At 46.6% G+C, this 18,935-nt stretch overlaps 1 protein-coding gene across 1 annotated transcript in view; it reads right to left on the reverse strand.

Annotated features, from left to right (window-relative positions):
- The window catches only part of IL1RAPL2 (interleukin 1 receptor accessory protein like 2), a 737,235-nt gene extending 719,901 nt beyond the window's left edge, over positions 1 to 17,334 (reverse strand). Inside the window, exons 1-3 of the mRNA XM_084813734.1 lie at positions 17,180 to 17,334; positions 15,211 to 15,336; positions 14,292 to 14,418 (exon numbers count right to left, since the gene is read on the reverse strand). The gene's annotated coding sequence lies outside the window, so the exon portion shown is untranslated. The remainder of the gene's footprint in view (positions 1 to 14,291; positions 14,419 to 15,210; positions 15,337 to 17,179) is intronic.
- Between the last annotated feature and the right edge of the window lie 1,601 nt (positions 17,335 to 18,935).

Below are 18,935 nucleotides of genomic sequence, written 5' to 3' on the forward strand. Positions count from 1 at the left end.
CACGTGTGTGTGTGTGTGTATGTATGTATCAATTAGTGTGTGCAAATTTTATGCAACTCTGTGTCCTCTTTGCTCCTCTTTTTGGGTGATGCTTTTCCTCTCTTTGGGGGATTTGTCAGTGGCCACTCTTGGTCAGTTTGAGGAGGTTGGGGGCCCTTTTGCCCAAAAGCAACAAATGATACTTCCTGGTTATGGGATTGCTGATGCTGCAAAGTAACCAAACTTTTTTCATTCTGAACAATTTGTTCCATTTATTCAAACAGCAGAATTTGGATTTTGAAGATTTTGTAATCTAATTACAGTGGTAAAATCTTTCCCCAAACAGTGTGAAACACCAATTGTAAAAGTGGTGGGGTGAATTAAACATAGTATATACATGGAGTACTAGTATGGCTCTGCAGTAAGAAAGAATTTCTTTTATCAGGCTAAACACCCCACAGCAAACCTGATTAGGGAACATCTCGAGGGTTTCTTTTTCAAAAAATAATAATATCCCATTAAAATGATTGCCATTTTTGACAGTCTTGTTTCTGGCGTTAGCAGCACACTTAACAGGGTTGCACAAAGGCAACATTTGATTTTATTCAAGGTATTTCCATATAATTTGGGATAGAGAACAGTAATGGGTCCATTTTTAGCTCATTTACAAATTGGAGGGGGAGGGGGAGGGAGGCAATTTAAGTCACAGCACTTTATAATATTTTTAAAAATGCAAAACAATCTGACCTCCCACACAACTTTCAGTTAGTAAAGAGAGCTTATCAATGCAGGAAATTTAAATACCTGAAAGTCTGAGATATGAGGAAGTATCCCCCCGCCAACTAATGAAGGAATTGACTATATAGGTGTGTAAACCCCAATATTCTCCCCTCTGCTTTACTGCCTTTCCCTTTCCCCCAAAAGCCAGCACCAGCACTACTAGGTACTAGTACTAGAATACTAGGTAATCCTGCAACATCATGGAAGTTGCTCTATCAGTGTGTCGATTCTCATGATCAAAACAAGCCACTGTGGCTTAAATTGATGGGCTGCTTTAGGGTTGTTGTTTTTTAGGGTTGTTTAACCCTCCAACAAGCTGTGCCACCCAGGTTCAAATGACACGATAAGCTGTGGCGAGGTGGTGATTATGTAAATCACGCCTGACACACACAGCAGCTCAAAACAAGCCACTGTGGCTTGTTTTGATCATGCAGACAAGGTCACTGTCTATTAGTCAAGCAAGCCAAGCTGAACTTCCATGCCTCGAGACTGTACAACCCACATTCCAAATGCTGGAGACAAATACTAGGTCTCCTTCTTTAAAGAGGCATCCTTTATTCTGGAGGCGTCCTCTGTTTGAAGGGCAGTCCAGCCCAAGTCCAGTATAAAGCTGAAGAAGGCTACAAAAGGAAAGCCCAGGGTCTTGAACTTACCCATCAACAATTTCTTTGATTTATTCATTGTATTCACAGGGAAGGCTGGTGGACCCGATTTCAGTGGAGTGAAGATGCCATTCTGGGTTTTAGTTACAACCAGCCAGAAGTCTAAAGCAGCTACCCAAGGTGTTGGGCCCATTTTGGGGTATGGTCCAGCACCTCAGACAGTTCCTTTAGACTTCTGGCTGGTTGTAACTAAAACTCAGAATGGAATCTCTGCCCCATCGAAATCGGAACAACCAGCCTCCCCTGTTTATTTATATCCCACCCTTCCTCACAAAGAGCTCAGGGTGGTTAACAACCCACAGTATGGCACATAAGCATTACAATCATAACTCAAAAATCAAAACATACAATGAAATACAATAAAACGATCAACCCAATCAATCAGAAAAACAAATAAAGCACTTGTATATACCCTCAAAGCCTGCACAAGCCTTTAAGTGGTGCCTCAATGACAACAGCATGGTCAGCAGAATCTCTACTGGAAGGGAATTAGGGACATAGAACACTGCCTTGTACTGAGTCAGACTATTTGTCCATCTAGGTCAGTATTGGCTACACTGACTGGCTTCCGTTCTCCAGGGTTTGGGGCAGTATCCTTTCCTCACCCTACCTGGAGAAGCCAGGGATTGAACCTGGGACCTTCTGCATGCAAAGCAGGTGCTCCACCACTGAGCTACAGCCCTTCCATAACTGAGTGCCACCACCAAGAAAGCCCTGCCATGTGTGGTAGCCCTATGGGACACATTCCGTAGGTTAGTGGCTGGTCAGCTGATTGAGCAGTCACACAGGTCACAGTCTTCCTCACTATGGTGATTTGCATTGTGTTTCTATCTAAATTATGGTAATTATTTCCAAATGTGCATCTATAGCTATAAAATTAACAGATGCAGATTTTATGCAAATCTGTGTCCTCTTTTGGGAGGTGATAGTGGCCATCCTAAACTAGATAGGGTCACTGCCTTCATGCCCTGTTAGTTCTTGTTGTTATTATGATTATCATTGTTGTTGTTATTCTTACATATATACCCCACCTTTCCTCCAAGATGCCCAAGGCAGCATACATAATTATCCTCCTCTCCATTTTATCCTCACAACAACCCTGTGAGGTAGGTGAGGTTGAGAGTCAGTGACTGGCCCTAAGCCACCCACTGAGCTTCACGGCCAAGTGGGGACTAGAACCCAGATCTCCCGACTCTCAGTCCAACTCTCTAGCCACTACACCACACTTTTTGGTCAATGCAGCAGAATGCTGGACCAAATATACCTTGGTGTGATACGGAGAGAGAAAAAACAGGATGCTGGACAACATACACTTTGATCTGATCCAGCACTGTAATTCTTATGTCCTTCATTAAGAAGAGTGTGGCCAGATGAAGCAGGCAATGGTGGGGCTCTCCCTGCCTCTTTAACAGTTGTACAGAAAAGTGAACTCCAGCAGCTCTTGCCTGTTACCTCTCCTCTCCGCTGCACCAAAACAGGAATCCCTCTTTTCATAAATGCTGTCGCTCATAGCTGTGTGTTCCTAGCATCATGCTTGCTTCTGAAATGTCATATTACAGACTTCAGAGTGCAGGCCTTTGCTTAACAAACACCCGAACCTTGCCAGCATGAGAAGCAATCCAGAAAAATCAAAGAAAGACAGCTGCAGCTTTCACTCACACTTCATTAGCTTGGCTTCCTCCAAGACACGCGGTACTGTTTGGCATGTTGGCAAATAAGATTTCTATTTTGGCGTAATTCACTGTACAACATGGGCACTTCAAGAATCCTCTTGGGGAAATACTCTAGGGCAGCTTTACTCAACCTGTTGCCCTCCATCTGTGTTAGCCATGCTAGATAGAAACGATGGAAGTTGCAGTTCAACCCATAGAATCATGGAGTTGGAAGGGACCATTTAGGCCATCAAGTCCATACCCCCTCTCAATGCCAGAATCCAGTTTAGCACATCCCTGACAGATGGTTGTCCAATCTCTGCTTGAATACCTCCAGTGATGGACAGTCCACCACCGCCCTAGGCAGTTGGTTCCATCGTCTGCTCTGACCAGGACCAGCACCAAGGGTAAGCTTGGTTGGGCAACTGCAAAGGGCCCACACCCCAGCGGGGACCCACTGGAGTTGCTCCTCCTCTTCACCATTGCAACCTGCTTCCTCACCTGCCTCTTGCTCTGACCCAGACAATGGCGGTATGGAGAAGGGAGAGCAGGAGATGCCACGGCAGGGGGTTGGACTCGATGGTCTTGTAGGCCCCTTCCAACCCTATGATTCTATGACTGTATGATTCTATCTGATATGATGTTTTTTTCCTGATGTTCAACTAAAATCTGCCTTAAAATAAGCCTGTTATTTCATCTCCTACAGTCTGGGATGATAGAGAACAGGTTGTGGCCCTCTTCTGTGTGAGAACCCATCCTGGGGGGAACCAGGTTGTGGAAGGCTGCTCTAGGGGAAACCCAATTCCCCACATGCCTGAGACACACACAAACTCACCCGTTTTGCCCACTGGTTCCTGCATCTCCCCCCACTGCAGACCCCATTATCCTAAAGGGCTGAAGTGGAGTAGCCATTTGTTGTCCCAATGGCTACTGCATTTCCAGTGCAATCCTAGGCATGGTTTATTCAGAAGAAAGCCCCACCACAGTCAGTGGGGCATACTTCTAGGTAAGTGTGCACAGGATAGCAATCTTAACTGACCCGTTAAGATCCCTTTGAGTGAAAGATGGACTTGCAAAAACCACAGATGGTGAAGGCAGTCTTAGAAGAAGCATTCCTCTCTCTCAACATGGGATAGTGTGCTTCTTCCAAGTTGGTGCCTGCTGAAACTTGTGTTAGGGCATGGCTCAGCTCACATTCACTAGCCAAGCCATGGGCTTTTCCTGAAATCTGGGAACTTGGGGTGGGGGTAGTTTTTGTTTTCTTTTTTCTAAAGTAGACATTTGCACAAATTGCAACCATGCTGGCTGGGGACTGCTGGGGGTTGTAGGACTATTTCCTGTCTAAACATGCATAGGATTCTTCCCTACTAGACTTAAAATGGCGATGTCCATTGTATGAAAATCTAAATTGGACTGGAAAAGATCAAAATTTAATACAAGTCAACAAATAGGCTCAATGGTATAAAGCAAGGCCTGTAAAACCGAACCCACCTTCTTTAATTGGAAATTGCCTCCATTTCAAAGATACGTCTATTTAAGAAATAAAAAACTGAACATCTGCAAGCTGGCCCTACTCAGTACAGATGAGCTGATGAAGGCTCAGCAAACTTCACCCCCTAGATGGATTCTTCCAACATCCCTAACTTCTGCACACAGTCTTGAAAAATCAAAGGGAATGCACCTTTTTTTCCTTTGGAATTTTTTTTTCTTCATAGACAGATTTAAATCAAATCATTGACTACAATTTCATCACAATGGGGACAGCTCTGTTCATCCCCCAGGGTTTTCCTAATTCCAGCCCCTTCCCATTCCCCCATTTACCTTTATGGAACAGGAGCTGCAACCCAGAAAGTCCTTGAGGAGAGAAATATGACATCAGGACTGAGCTGTAGGCAGCTGCTCAGAGGTGAGCCAGGGAGTGCGAGCCAAGGAAGACACCAAAACACACCAGAGCCACCAAGACTCCTGCTCAGGAAAGGTCCTGGCCCACAGAGGTAGCCTTTTTATAGCCCTTCCTGCCCTAGATGCCTGGGTGGGCATGGCCATCCTGACAAAACTTCACTGCCCAGGAAGAGGCTCCAAGCTGCTGTTCCAGTAGCCCCCCACACAGGGCAGCTGCCCATAAAACCTACGGTTTCTGGTTGCCAGTTCTGGCCATGGCAGCTTCCGACATACAACCCCACCAAGCATACAACCCGACCTCATCCAACTCAATGCTTAGGGTGATGATGTCGCTTGAGGTGGCCCTGACTGGAGCTTGAGGTGGCCCTGACAGGGCTTGAGGTGGCCCTGACTTCCTTTGTGTTTTCCCCATGTGCACAGAAAATCCTCTCAGAAGCTTACAAAGCTTAGTCAAGAGCTACAATTTCCCATCTAAGAGCCAATGTTTCTCCATTTTAATGGTTAGATTTTCCTTTACAATAGTCCCGTTCAGGGGTCATGTTTTCACTCAGCCTGCACAGCTGTTGCGTATCTAACCCATTAAATCATGGAGCAACGCAGCCTGCATCAAAAAGCTCCTTGCTCCTTATTCTTTCGCCACCAAATCAAGAGCGATAGACGGAAGACCGCATGTCTTAAGAGGGTGTTGATCTGTGAACTTTCCCGGGACCGCATGACTTTCCTCACCCACTCCTTGCCCCCTCCATCCCCAACAAGCCAAGTTAGTGTGAATCCCAACACACCATCTGTCCAACTTCTTGAAAACACCACACATACACAGATGTATCACAGGAAAACATAAGAGACAAGTCTGTTCCACTGATAACCAAAAAGCAAGCTGTCAACCTTGTATTCTCAGCCACCTCACTGAACAGACACCCAAGCCATTTGCAGAAACTGAGATAGATGCAAGCAATATCACAGGACCAAATTCAGTAAAAGAGCACCTGCTTTGCATGCAGGCAATCCAAGTTACTTCCATATATTTATAGATCACAGATACCTTAGAGAGTTGATCCCAGTCAGGATAGACTCATCTAGATGGCTTGACAGTCTGACTCATATAAGCCAACTCCTTGTATCCTAAGAGTGCAATCCTATGCATGTTTAGACAGAAACAGTCCTACAACTGGCCTACATACTGGCTGGGGTGGGGAATGCTGGGAGCTGTAGGACTTTCTTCTCTCTAAACAGGGGAAGCATAGTATTCTGCCCTAATACACTTCAAATGGTGACATCCGTCGTACGATGTACAGCATAAGCTGCAATTAGGGATGGACAGATCAGTCTATTGTGGGTCTATGTCAGTTTTGCATGTGTTCAGTCATGAGTCCGTGCCATCCCATTTTCTGCAAAAAGTCCTTTAAAACTTCATGGAAAATTGCATTTAAATTGTACTCATTTTCCCCTAAAATGCACATTTGTGTGTGCATTTTTGAGCTGAGAACTGCATCACAGGGTTCAGAGAAGCATGCAGTATGAAGGGTAACTGCATTCCAATCCACGTATTGGTCTAAGAAGTACAAATTGGGTCAACTGTGGACCAAAAGAAACTTGCCAGCATCCCAGCTGCAAAATGCAAGGCTGTCAATAATTGCAATTTACATCTCCACAAACAAACAAAACAAAAAATGTGTGTAGCACAAGAGTGCCACCACCTCGAAGTAAGGATGTTGGAGAAATCCACAACAGAGTGGAATGAGTTTGGATTTTTATGAATCCAACCCATGGATTCCTCAGGGGAATGAGGACAATGAGTGGACAACAGAACAAAAGGCACCTGGTTATTCACAAAATACAGATGGAATGGATTTTACATAACCTGGACACCCCTACCTCAAACAGAGAATAAGAACATAAGAAAAGCTCTGCCAGATCAGCTCAAGGATCTATCTAGTCCACACGATTTCCATCAGCAGCTAGGAATGCCACCATATTTCATAATTAGTCAGCTCAGTGGTCAAAACCCATGTGTTCATAAGGCTCACCATTGTAAAGTGTGGATTGCTGCCTTGCAAATTCCTTATTAATTTTGGAATAGATTGCAAGCTTCAGAGCATGCACAGTCAGCATCAAAACTACGCCATTTCCATGCATGCACTGAGTTAGTTGACTTAACCCTTTTCTTTCAGGAGGAAATGCAATGATGTCACTTTAACCCTTTAGCGGAAACTTGGCATCCGAATGCTTTGCACAAACCAATCACAGTTGAAGAAATGGCCACATAGGTAGTATATACCCCATATACTGATCCATCTCTCTCTCTCTCTCTCCCCCTTCCATATACCAATTTGTGTCAGTGAGTAAATATTACATAGAAAAGCCATATGGAAACAACCAATCAAGAAGGAGTACATAATGTGGTGATGCATGACATCATGATTAGGGATCTTGGAGGAATCCACAATGGATTCAAATATCTCTGGATGTCTATGAATCTGAAGTGTGGATTCCACAGCAGGACCAACTTTTTCTGAGTCATGCAAAATGAAAGACACCTGATAATCTGTGAAACACAGACGGAACAGATTTATCAATATCCCTAGTCATGATGCAAACATTAATGCAAGCGACAGCTCCCAAAATGCAGGTTGATACTGCACATACACAAAAATTCATATATGCAGAACACGATCCTGAATTAAAGGAGAACACTCATCCAGGATTATGCAGATATATTCATTACTTTCCAAGGAAGTAACAATCTCATTTGGGATAGGATTGCCCATCACTACCAGTGCCAGGAGCTCCCAAAAAGCCCCAACGGAGCAATGGGTTTTATCCCCAGCATCCATTATTCAAAGGTATACTGCATCTGTACATGGAGGTTTCATTTAGCTATCAAGTTTAATAGCTACCGGTAGGCCTGCCAGCCAAGCTAGTGGCTTTCAGCACATTGAGGGGCAGCAAACTGCACACTGTGTAAAGAACTACTTTCTTTTGTCCATTCTGAATCTACTGCCAATTAATTTAATTGGGTGACCCCAAGGTCTGCTATTATTAGTCAGGGAGCAGGGAGAGAAATTGCTGTATCCAATCTCTCTATGCCATTCATAGGTTTTATCAATGTGATTTATCCACACACCATCCCAGTTGCACAAACGACAACACGGGAAGCACACCCCGGCACTCAAAATCAACAACTCAAAATGAAGGATGTTCATTTAAAAAAAAAATGAAAATGAAAAGAAGAAGAAGAAGGAGGAGGAGGAGGAGGAGGGTGACACATCAAACAATCAAAGTACAACTGAGAAAGGACAAACCTATAAGAGCCCGTTAAGGTGAAACCGTATATTAGAAGTTCTGTCTGCATTTCTAATTTAACATAAGAAAGGTCTGGGTTACAGCGTAATATGAGTTGCTGAACTGATACATTATTAACAGCGTTTACTCAAGTAAGCTCCATTGCGCCCATGAAGCTTACTCCCAGGTATGTGTGGATAATAGCCTTTCCCCCACCTGGTGCTCTCCAGACCCAACTCTGATCAGCCCCAAATAGCATCAAAAACGGTTAGGAATTCCGGGAGTTGTCAGCAAAACTTGGAGAGGGCTGGTGCATAAGATTTTAGCACTGGCGTGGACCTTGGCAAGTACCTGATGATGCTTAGCCCTGGTGCCAGTCCTGCTACATAGATGGGATAAGATCCATATACACCATGTAATGGGAGCCACCTGTGTTCTGGTGGCAAACCTGGAATCTGGGGGTTCTAGTTAACTGGGCAGCGTACTCCCAGATCCCTACCAGTTCATCCACCCAATTTAGACAACCACAAAAAACACAGAACCAGAAGATGGTAGGATCTGGGCACCTCCTAACTTTGTTTTCAGGCCAGACTTCAGAGAGGAACACAATTTCCAACCCACTAGAGAAGCGCCCTTCCCATAGAGACCTCCATTCCATGGGAAATTATTATTACAAATATTTATATTCCGCCTTGCCGCCATGATTTTCAAGGCAGCTCACAACATGAATTAAAAAGAAAACACACTCAAAAAATTAAACCTTAAAACAGTAGCCAAGAGAAAAAAAACAAGTTACACTCAACATCAGAAGAAGCAACATCATCTTATCTGCTTCTGTAGTTCTGTTCGACAGGTGTAAACCACCTTGAGAATATTTATATTAAAGGGCAGCATACAAATGTATTAACATAAAACAAAATAAATGGAGAGCCAGTGTTGTGTAGTGGTTAAGGTGTTGGACTGGGAGCCAGGAGATCCGGGTTCTAGTCCCCACTCAGCCATGAAGCGCAGTGGGTGGCTTAGGGCCAGTCACAGACTCTCAGCCTAGCCTTCCTCACAGGGTAGTTGAGAAGATAAAATGGAATGGAGGAGGATTATGTAAGCATCTTGGGTTCCTTGGAGGAAAACAAAGGTGGTATAGAAATATAATAAAGAAATACGTCTTTCGCTAGTGTCTGATGTCAATGAGGGCAAAAGATAAACAGACGGGGAAGACATGGCAGTGCTCACACAAGGCACCACAACGGAATATTCACTCCCACTCCCCAGCTCTGGCTCTGAGCAGTGCTTTTCCATTTCCGTTCTGAAAAGACACTTAAGCCTCCGTTAATGATTTAGCATCCCTCGGTGTTTTTACACATAAAACTTCAGAGAGGATGCTTACGGCCCAGATTTATTCCATTGCCAGGAAACCCTAAACATGATGAATGCAGTATTTGTACTCCACTTCCAAGCTTGGGACTAGCCATGTTGGGGCGGGGGGTGGGGGCACACGTGGAGATTTTTGTGCACAAGAAAAGCTTTGACTGAAATGACAGGCTGCTTTGGTGAATCTCCTTTCCTCATATCCCTCATTATGTCACTCGAGGTGGAAAGGTCTAGTATTCAAGCTTCAGAAGGGAGGAATCTCCGGACACCACGACACGGTATTCAAAAGGAGACATATAAAACAGTGGAGGCTGGTGGCTCCATTTTCTGTGGGGCAGGAAATCCATTCCGAGTTTTGGTCAGAACCAACCAGAACTCTAAAGGAACTATCCAAGGTACTGAACCCTGTCCCCAAAAATGGGTTCAGCACCTTGGATAGTTCCTTTTTCCCTGGGGGGAAGTTGCTATTAGAAGGGAACCTGGTGTGACAAAATGTTGCAATGCAGAGCACTGGAGCCTGGGGGCTCATTTTGGTGGGGCTGTGAATGCGTTCCAGGTTTTGGTCAGAACCAGCCAGAACTCTAAAGGAGCTGTCCAAGGTGCTGAACCTATTTGGGGGCTCAGCACCTTGGGTAGCTCCTTTAGAGTTCTGGCTGGTTCTGACTGAAACCCAGAATGGATTTGCAGCCCCACCAAAATCAGAGCCACTATCCTCCATGGGTTCAGAGAAGGGAAACAAAGGCAGCCGGGGTATGGAAAACAAGATGAGGACAGGTTAAAGGACCTGGGTAGGTTAGCTTGAAGAAGAGGGGGACATGATAGCACTCTTCAAATACCTAACAGTCCATCATATAGGAGAGGGGAATGATTTGTTTTCTGCTGCCCCAGACAGCAGGGCTAGAACTAAAGACTAGATATCATGCAGCCTTTCCCAAACTGGTTCCCTGCAGATGTTTTGGACTTCAACTCCCATCAGCCTCAGCCAATGGTATAGCAAATGGTCAGGAATGCTGGGAGTTGTAGTCCAAAACATCTGGAGGGCACCAGGCTGGGGAAGCCTTATCTAATGGGCTTAAGTTACAGGAGAGTCGATTTTCAGTTGAACGTTAGGAGAAACATCTTGATGGTGGCTCCTATTTCTGTGGGGCTATAAATCCACACTGTGTTTCAGTCAGGATCCGTCAGAACTCTAAAGGAGCTATCCGAGGTGCTAAAGCCATATGGGGGGGTAGGTTTTAGCACTTTGGATCGCTCCTTTAGAGTTCTGACTGGAACGCAGAGCGGATTTACAGCCCCACTGACATAGGAGCCACCAGCCTTCACTGAGTTTGACAATGCAACCAATTTATCTAGGAGGGCAATGGGAGATTTATCTAGCAGGGAGACCTCACTGGACATCTTCCAGCAGAGGCAGACAGCCATCTGTTGGAGATGCTCCAGCTCTGGATTTCCTGCACTGAGCAGGGGGTTAGACTAGATGGCCTCCAAGTCCCCCTCCACCTCCATGATTCTAGGATAATTCAATGATCAAACACATCTGTTACTTATAGATCATCATCAGACAGCCAGTGTGGTGTAGTAGTTAGTGTGTTAGACTGGGACTCCGAAGGTTTAGGTCCTAGTCCCCACATGACCATGAAGCCCACTGGGTGACTTTGGCCCAGTCACTGACTCTCAGTCTAACAGGGGTAACCCAGAGGTAACCCTACCTTGCAGGGTTGTTGTGAGGATAAAAATGGAGAGGTGGAGGTTGTAAGCAAAAGACAGGTCCCTGCCCCAATGAACTTGCATTCTGTAGCTGCATGTAAGTAAGCTCCATTTCATTTAGGGATTCAAAGAAAAAGTGGAATGTGCAGAGAGATTTGGAGGAAGAGAAAGTGGTAATTCCACCTGGGAGTGCCAGGAGGTTTGAAAGGGCAGCAAAGAAGGGGTGTTGTGTTTATTATAGCCCCAAGTTCTCACTTCTAGCCATTCCAGGCCCATGCCAGAGGGATAATTAAGCTTCCACACAATTAGCAAGGAACAGCTTGAGCACTGCTGAAGAGTTCAGGTACAGGCTATGCAAAGTAATTTGCAGGAATTATAATGATAACTGCATACTGGTGCTTGGAGATTTTGCTGCAAATTTATGGTTTCCCATCACTGTGGAAAGGACTAAAATTTTAATAATAAATACTTTGCATTTATATAGCACATGCCGAGCATTTCCCAGCACTTTGCATTGTTTATTGTAATAATAATCTTTATCCCAGCCCTGTGAGAGAATGAGATTGCCTAAGGTCACCTAGTGAATGCCTGGGTAAGGAGGCAGGAAACTCCTGGGTAAGGAGGCAGGATCTGAACCAGGGAGCTTCTATTTTAAGAATTATATTGCCCTGGGACTGGTGAGCAAAAGGGAAGAACACTCTGGCTTCTGACATCACCAAGGGGACCTAGGATGACTGGAAGACTGCATTCCCTTGCTTCTCAGGAGTAGCATCAAGGCAAAAGGAAGATCGACCACAGGCTAGAGAAAGAGCAGCTGCAGGGAGTTAATTTCCCCCTTCCCTGCAAGAAAGGACATTCAGCATCTTCAACTACCCTGTTGCACTTGAAAGATTTACTCTGGCCCCATCCATCAGCCAAAGGAACAAGAGACACCGATTGCTATTCGATGAAAGAACACCAGTAAGGGAAGATCAGCCTGCCCTGAAGTGCATTTATAGCTCACCACCTTGTTCTGGCCTTGAAAACTGATCTCCCTCTTCAACCATTTCCCCCTCCATTCCCCTTTCCTGGTGTGACCAGAGTACACAAAACATCCACTTTGATTTTGTCACAGCTCCAGCTGGGATCTATGGTTCTCCTCCAGGACAACCCTGTGAGGTAGGTTCAGCTGGAGCTAGTTACTCACTAGGCCCCAATTGGCTTCATGGCTGGGTGGGGATTTGAACCCAGGCTTCCCCGAGCCACATCAGACATGCCAATTCACCATGCCAGGCTGGGAAATGGAGGCTCTCAAGTCCTTCATGGAACTTTTACATGGATCAAAAATAGATGAGCTCTTCGTTGACACAGACGAGGAAAGAAATGGGGTAGGAACATTTTGCCAAAGGAATCACGCTCTGCAGATGCTCTGCCAGATGTTGCGTCCTCCTTCTGCCTGCCTCCCAGATGGACTAGCAGCCAAAGTTAGCATCAGCCTTTTCAAACACACCAGCATCTATGGCCAGGCAGGCTCGTAATCAAAGGAGTGATCATCAGGCAGAAATCAATGTTCTCCCACCAGTCTGCCAACCCCTGGGCAAGAGATTCATTGACAGCACTAATGACTGCTTTACTTAACTTCTCTGTTGACAAACTCTCAATTTTTCCTGCGTAGGAGGGCAGGAGGAAGGGAGGGAGGTGCAGAGGATCAGAATGCTTCCTCCCCCCCACCCCCCAAAAAGATCATTTGTCTGCAACAATCCCATTGAAGCCAAAGGATTGCAGATCAATAAGTCACCAAAACAAACAAGAATGGTAGGCAGGGGACAAATCAAATCCTTCTTTCACAAAGCATTGGCAAGAGATGTAAATCAGCTGATGGATTGTCCAAGATGATAAGCACAAATCACAATCCAAAGAGTGAAACATACCTAAAGGTCATCTAGTCAATCTCTCCTCCCTTGAGCGGCAGCTTCAAGGTGTTACCCCTCCAGATAAATCCACAAAATCCATCCCTGGGAAGGCTTGAGCATACATAGGTGATATATCTGAGCAAGATCAAAACCAGAAAACCCCTTATATGTATAAAGGGAGGTTGTGGAGTCCAAGAAGTGTTTGTTCTATTCTGCAGACTTCCAATAACATTATTATGATCCATGAGCTTTGAGATGTACAGGGCACAAATGGAATGGCTTTAAAAGGCCTCCTGGGTTTAATCGATACAACAATCAAAGGGAGTGAACGAATTGATCAGGGAGAAGAGGATCAAGCTTCTAGAAAAGGGTGAGCTACCAGGAGCTTATCCAGATGATCAATGAACATGCGCTAGGGTTGCCAACTTTTTTCCTGATAGAGCTCCTGTATCTTTTAACAGCCATGTACCAAGCAGAAATTCAGTAGCTGAAGCTTTCCCCAGCATGCAGATAACAATGACGGGCTGAGCTCCATCAGCAACAGAACGTCTGCTGGTGATGCAGCTGTCGAAGTCACAGGAGCCCTGCTGGGCTAGCTTGGCAACCCAAACCCAAGTCACATTCTATCCATTGCTTGACAAAACTGGGGGCGGGGGGGTACTACATCTTTGATATTGAAATGATTCAATCTACTTCCCAATAACAGAAACTTTTATGGGGCTCTGTATAGTTGTTAATTCAACCCCCTCCCAGCTTCCAGGGATCCAGTCTACCTTGAAGTCACACACACACACACAATATCTCAGGTGAGGGAGGCAGGTCCTAATGACTCAACAGCGGGGGGGGGGAGCGCTCTACACATCCTCAGAGGTGCTCGGGTTTATGGCCGTTTCTCAGATGCCACAGGCAAGCCCTGGAATCGAGAAACAACGGATCCTGGGGAAGACCTCACCAATTCCAGCAGCTGAGCACTAGCAGCAAGTAGGAGAGTTTGAGAAACTCAGAAATGGAAACACGCGTGATAGAAAGCCCGTGGAAATGCCCACACACACAGCCATGCATCTTACCTACAACCAGACAGCAGGCAGCTCACGGGTCCTGGCGTTCCATGGGTGCACCATTTGCCACAATCCAAGAGAAGAAGTTTCAGGATGCCGTCACCACCACCCGCTGAGAAAATCCCAGCTTACATCCCTAGATGGAGAGAAGGAGAGAGAGACAGCAACTTGCTTGAAACTGAAGAGCAGTTTTCTTCAGTGGCAAGTGCTGCCCAGGACAGGGCGGGGAAATAGACTTCTTTGCCTAGACTCAGAAATCCCAGGTGTGCCCCTGAAGCCACACAGAGTCTTCTTCTCACTGCTCACGTCCTGCCCCACCTGAACAAGTCAGGGCTGGCTTAATGATACATCCATGGGTAGAAGGAAACTTGTTTTGCCTTCCCTGGGCATCTCTAAACCCCACAGGGCTCCATCTCTCCTGGTTCGACCCCCCCCCCCGAATTATTTTATGGCTGCAAAGGAAGGTCCCTCTCCAGCCCTTGGCTCCTGCGGATACTTTGATTTTGCAAAGAGCAGAACACCTGGAAGGTGGAAGGAAGTTACCCCCAAGAGAGGCAGGTGGCTTCAGGAAATCCTTATCAAGAAGCTGCTCAGAGGAATCCAAGCCAGCCCAGGGAAAGAGTTTGTTCGTGATCACTCCCTTGCTCACCCTCCTGGGTGACTTTGCGTGAGCTTCTTCTTCGGAAGTGCTCCAAAGCCCCCATCCAAAACTCCTCCTGCAAACTCTTTGTGGGGGGAGATGGAGAAAAGCAATGCTGCACAGTTAACCTTGCCTGCCTGCTCCCCCCTTCCCTTGGCTTTGGAGAGATCCAAGTGAAAGGAGGGAGGGAAAGCGTCCTGCCCAGAGATTCCGGGGTTTTTTAAAAGCTCGCTCCCCGCCCCCGCCCCCCTCATTCACAACCAGGCAAAATGTCATTCGCTTACTTACCTTTCAGAGGGATTTGGGGGAAAGAGCGGCGACGCTCCAGCGCCTTCTAGCGGCCAGAGCTGAGATCTTCCGCTTTCAGGATGTTGAACACCTTGATTTTTCTTATTGATGCGAATAATCCCGAGCCTGAATACCAATCAAAGGGAAATCTTGAGGAAGTTTCCTCCCCACGCACCCACTTTTTTTGTTGCAGGAGTGACCATCAGAATTGCAGTGTCCGGAATTAATGGCTAAGCGGTCGGTTGGTTTTTATACCTAGTCTGGTTGTCTGCTTGTTTCGGAAATAAGGCCCATTGAGTTCAATGGGACTTTCTTCCAAGCAAAGGAGGCTGGTGGCTCCTATTTTGGTGGGGCTATGATTGTATTCTGGGTTTTAGTCAGAACCAGCCAGACTTCTAAAGGAGCTACCCAAGGCACTGAACCCTATCCCTCAAAAATGGGTTCGGCACCTTGGATACCTCCTTTAGAGTTCTGGCTGGTTCTGACTGAAAACCAGAATGGAATCACAGCCCCACCAAAATCAGAGCCACCAGCTTCCACTGCTTCCAAAGAAGGGTAGGGTTAGACTGATGCTATGTATGTCCACTTGGAAGTAAGGACACTTGGCGTTCAGTGGCGCTCGCTCCCAGCCATGCATTCGATCAGGCTGCACGTACCACATCCACACAAGAACATAAGAACAGCCAAGCGGGATCAGACCAAGGGTCCATCTAGTCCAGCATTCTGTTCACACAGCGGCCAACCAGCTGCCCACGGGAAACCCACAAGCAGGACATGAGCACAACAGCACCCTCCCGCCCATGTTCGCCAGCAATTGGTGTACAGAGGCAGACTGCCTCTGATACTGGACATAGCATCTAGCCATCTGGACTCGTAGCCATTGGTAGCCTTAATGACAGCATTGGTAGCGTAGGATGGGAGTGTTAATTTCACGAATTGTGCAGGAGAAAATGGTTTTGCGCTTTCGCTCAGATGGGTGAAGTTAAGGCCAGAAGCTACGAGGAGAGGGGCAGTGATGTTTGAAAGCTCCCCCTTTTTTAAAACAAATTCCCTGTAGATAGGAAAATAGCCTGTCAAGGAGAAAGCTAGGGATCTGTAGAACACAAGCCTAAACCTTCTACCTGAAATGCTAGTTTTCTATGTGCAGGAGTGCCTTTTTCTTTCCCTGGGACAGAAGCATTTAGAGCTGTATTCCTCCACCTGCAGCCAGAAATGATACAGTCCAGTACCCCTTGGTTCTGGTGGCTCTGCCTAGACTGACGCCAAGAAGATGTCCAGCAGGTAGGAGACAGAAAAGACCAAGCAATCCAGTCATACCTCAGATAAGCTGTTGCGTTCTACAGGACCCTCCCTTTAGTGCAGGAGTGTTGAACCACCTTTAGCCTGGGGGCTGTATTCCATTTTGGAGAAGCTTGTGGGGAGGGGCTTATTCCAGTGGTGGGTGGGGCCAAAGACAAAAGGGGCAGCGCCAAGATACCCCAAACGCCAGCCTGTTTTAGCTTAAAGCTTATTCCCAGTAACGAAGCCTTAGGAGAGAGATTTCAACCTTTTAGAATGGGGGGGGGGACTACAAAAGCCAGGAAATCACCAAATGATTGGTGGTTGAGGGGAAAGGAGGTGGGGCCTTGGAGGGCTGGATTGGGACCCTGGGCCTGGAGTCCAACACCTCTGCTTCAGAGCCTTGTCCAGCAACTGCTGCTCTTGCCTCCACCATTTCAGGGTTGCATCTCTATTGAGGTCTAGTACTGCCCATCATTTTATACACTGCCATAATCCATTCAGTTCTATGGACCTATGACAGTATGTTAGCATTACAAGTGAGACCCGCAAGAAAACGTTGCAGCTGTCGGATAGTCTGGTTTGACTTGCAGCAGAGTTGCCTTATATAGAGAAAGCGTGGCAACACAGCATTTAGTATTAAGAGGCAATAAACACAGGCTAGAGCCAGTTTAGAAGAAGTTCAACTTACTTTATTAGTGCTTTTACACATGTCATCAGAGAAGGCTGTCTAACAGGGTTTAACTACAAACACCCCCTCAAGCTGGGTGCGTGAGTGTAAGTGAGCGGAGACATGAAAGATGGTTACTTGCTTCCTTTCCAGAGAGACCACATGGCGCTTGCTGCAGAGGCAAGAGCGGAAGGAGAAGGAAGAAGTGGAGGGAGCAGGAAAAAGGAACTGGAAGTTATAGGACAACAAGAGGGATGAACAAGACAAGTGGCTGTTGACGCGACATGTTCTCCATTGCCCCCTAGTGTCTGGAAGCATATTAGCCGACAGCAGCGTCTACTTCTTCTATTCAGTGTTCCAGACACTCCATTCCATTCCCCCTGCCTGCCTTTTCTCCCCCTTCCCCTACCATAATCAAGTCAGTAGTTCATGGCCACTGAGCACACACGGGGACAATCTCCCTTAGCAGTTTCTCCTAGAACTGCAATGTTTTGCTGTGTAGTGCATGATATACTCCCCAACCCACTGTCCTGATGCCATTTCTCCCTTCAATATTCCAGGGGTTCATTTCCCAAACTATTTTTATGATCATTTTTTCCAGTGATGGGAGGTTTCATGCCCGACCAAGTCATGCGTGTTCTGTTCCAGTCTAGCAGTCCCCAATGGGAGTGGCTTCAAAGCTCTAGAATCTGTTTTGCAAATCCCACCCCACCCCCACCCGAGTCATGGCCCAGGACTAACAGCCCTCCGAGACTGAGGTTTCTAATGGCGGCAACGTGGAGGAGGAGCCAAAGGCAGTTCCCAGACCTTCACAGGTGTGGCCCTCCACTTTAGATGCCACACCTCTTGATCCCCAAGAGGCACCACTGCCTTCCGACTCCAAGGAGTAGACCTCAGACTCTTCCAGTGAGTAGGGGGTGCCTGGGAAGCATTCTCAACCAGCTCCTCACTCTCCAGACCACCTCCACCCAGAAGAGGCCGGCAATTACAGGAAAGGACACTGGCCCTTTAAGAAAACCAGATGCAGCACTTACAGTGGTGACCTTCCCAGAAGGGCTCTCCTGCCCTATGCAGGTGTTGGCTGGCTCATGTGTAGGGCTAATGTGTGTAGGGAGACATGGGCGTGCACATGAGCCCCACCCCCAATGTCCTGACTTCTGTGCAGAGCTTTGCATATTGAGCAGGAAGGTCTGAAGAAGACTCTGTAAACGCATTCAGCCAAATGCATTCAGGTTGGGACGTGTGTGCACGGCCATGACCCCCTCCACACTATAGCCCTACATGCGAGCAGGCAAATACCTGCAGAGAGCTCTGGCCCGGCTTATAAAACCCTGCCAGTTGTTCTAAGCCAGTGCTGGGGAAACCTGTCTAGTTGCAAGCCTGCTCTTTGTGGTCCTGAACTCACTCCAAGTCCTGGGGTAGGACCTCTGGTGCTGGCTGTGATGCTAAAACCTCCTGCTCCAGTTGCCTGTCCCAGAGGGAGCAGGACACCCTCCTTCCTCTCCCCACCTGTCTCTTCCTCCTTCGCTTCCCAGCTTACCCCTTGCAATGATTTTGACTGGATTTGCAGGCTGGAGATCTGTGATTATTATTTTGTTGTTGTTGTTGTTGCTCTTTCGACCACACACCTACAGAGATGCGCAGCTGTGAATAACCGCAGAAAAAGCAACAACCTGAAATTACCTCCCCACCTTTTCTCATGCTTTCTCTCTCACACACACATAACACACCTCTTTACCTTTTTCCTCATCTCTCCTTGCATGGATTTTGATGTGCT

Source organism: Heloderma suspectum, chromosome 9 (genome assembly GCF_057233095.1).
Source record: "Heloderma suspectum isolate Gila_16-S chromosome 9, 16-S_ref, whole genome shotgun sequence".
NCBI classification, from domain to species: Eukaryota; Metazoa; Chordata; class Lepidosauria; order Squamata; family Helodermatidae; genus Heloderma; species Heloderma suspectum.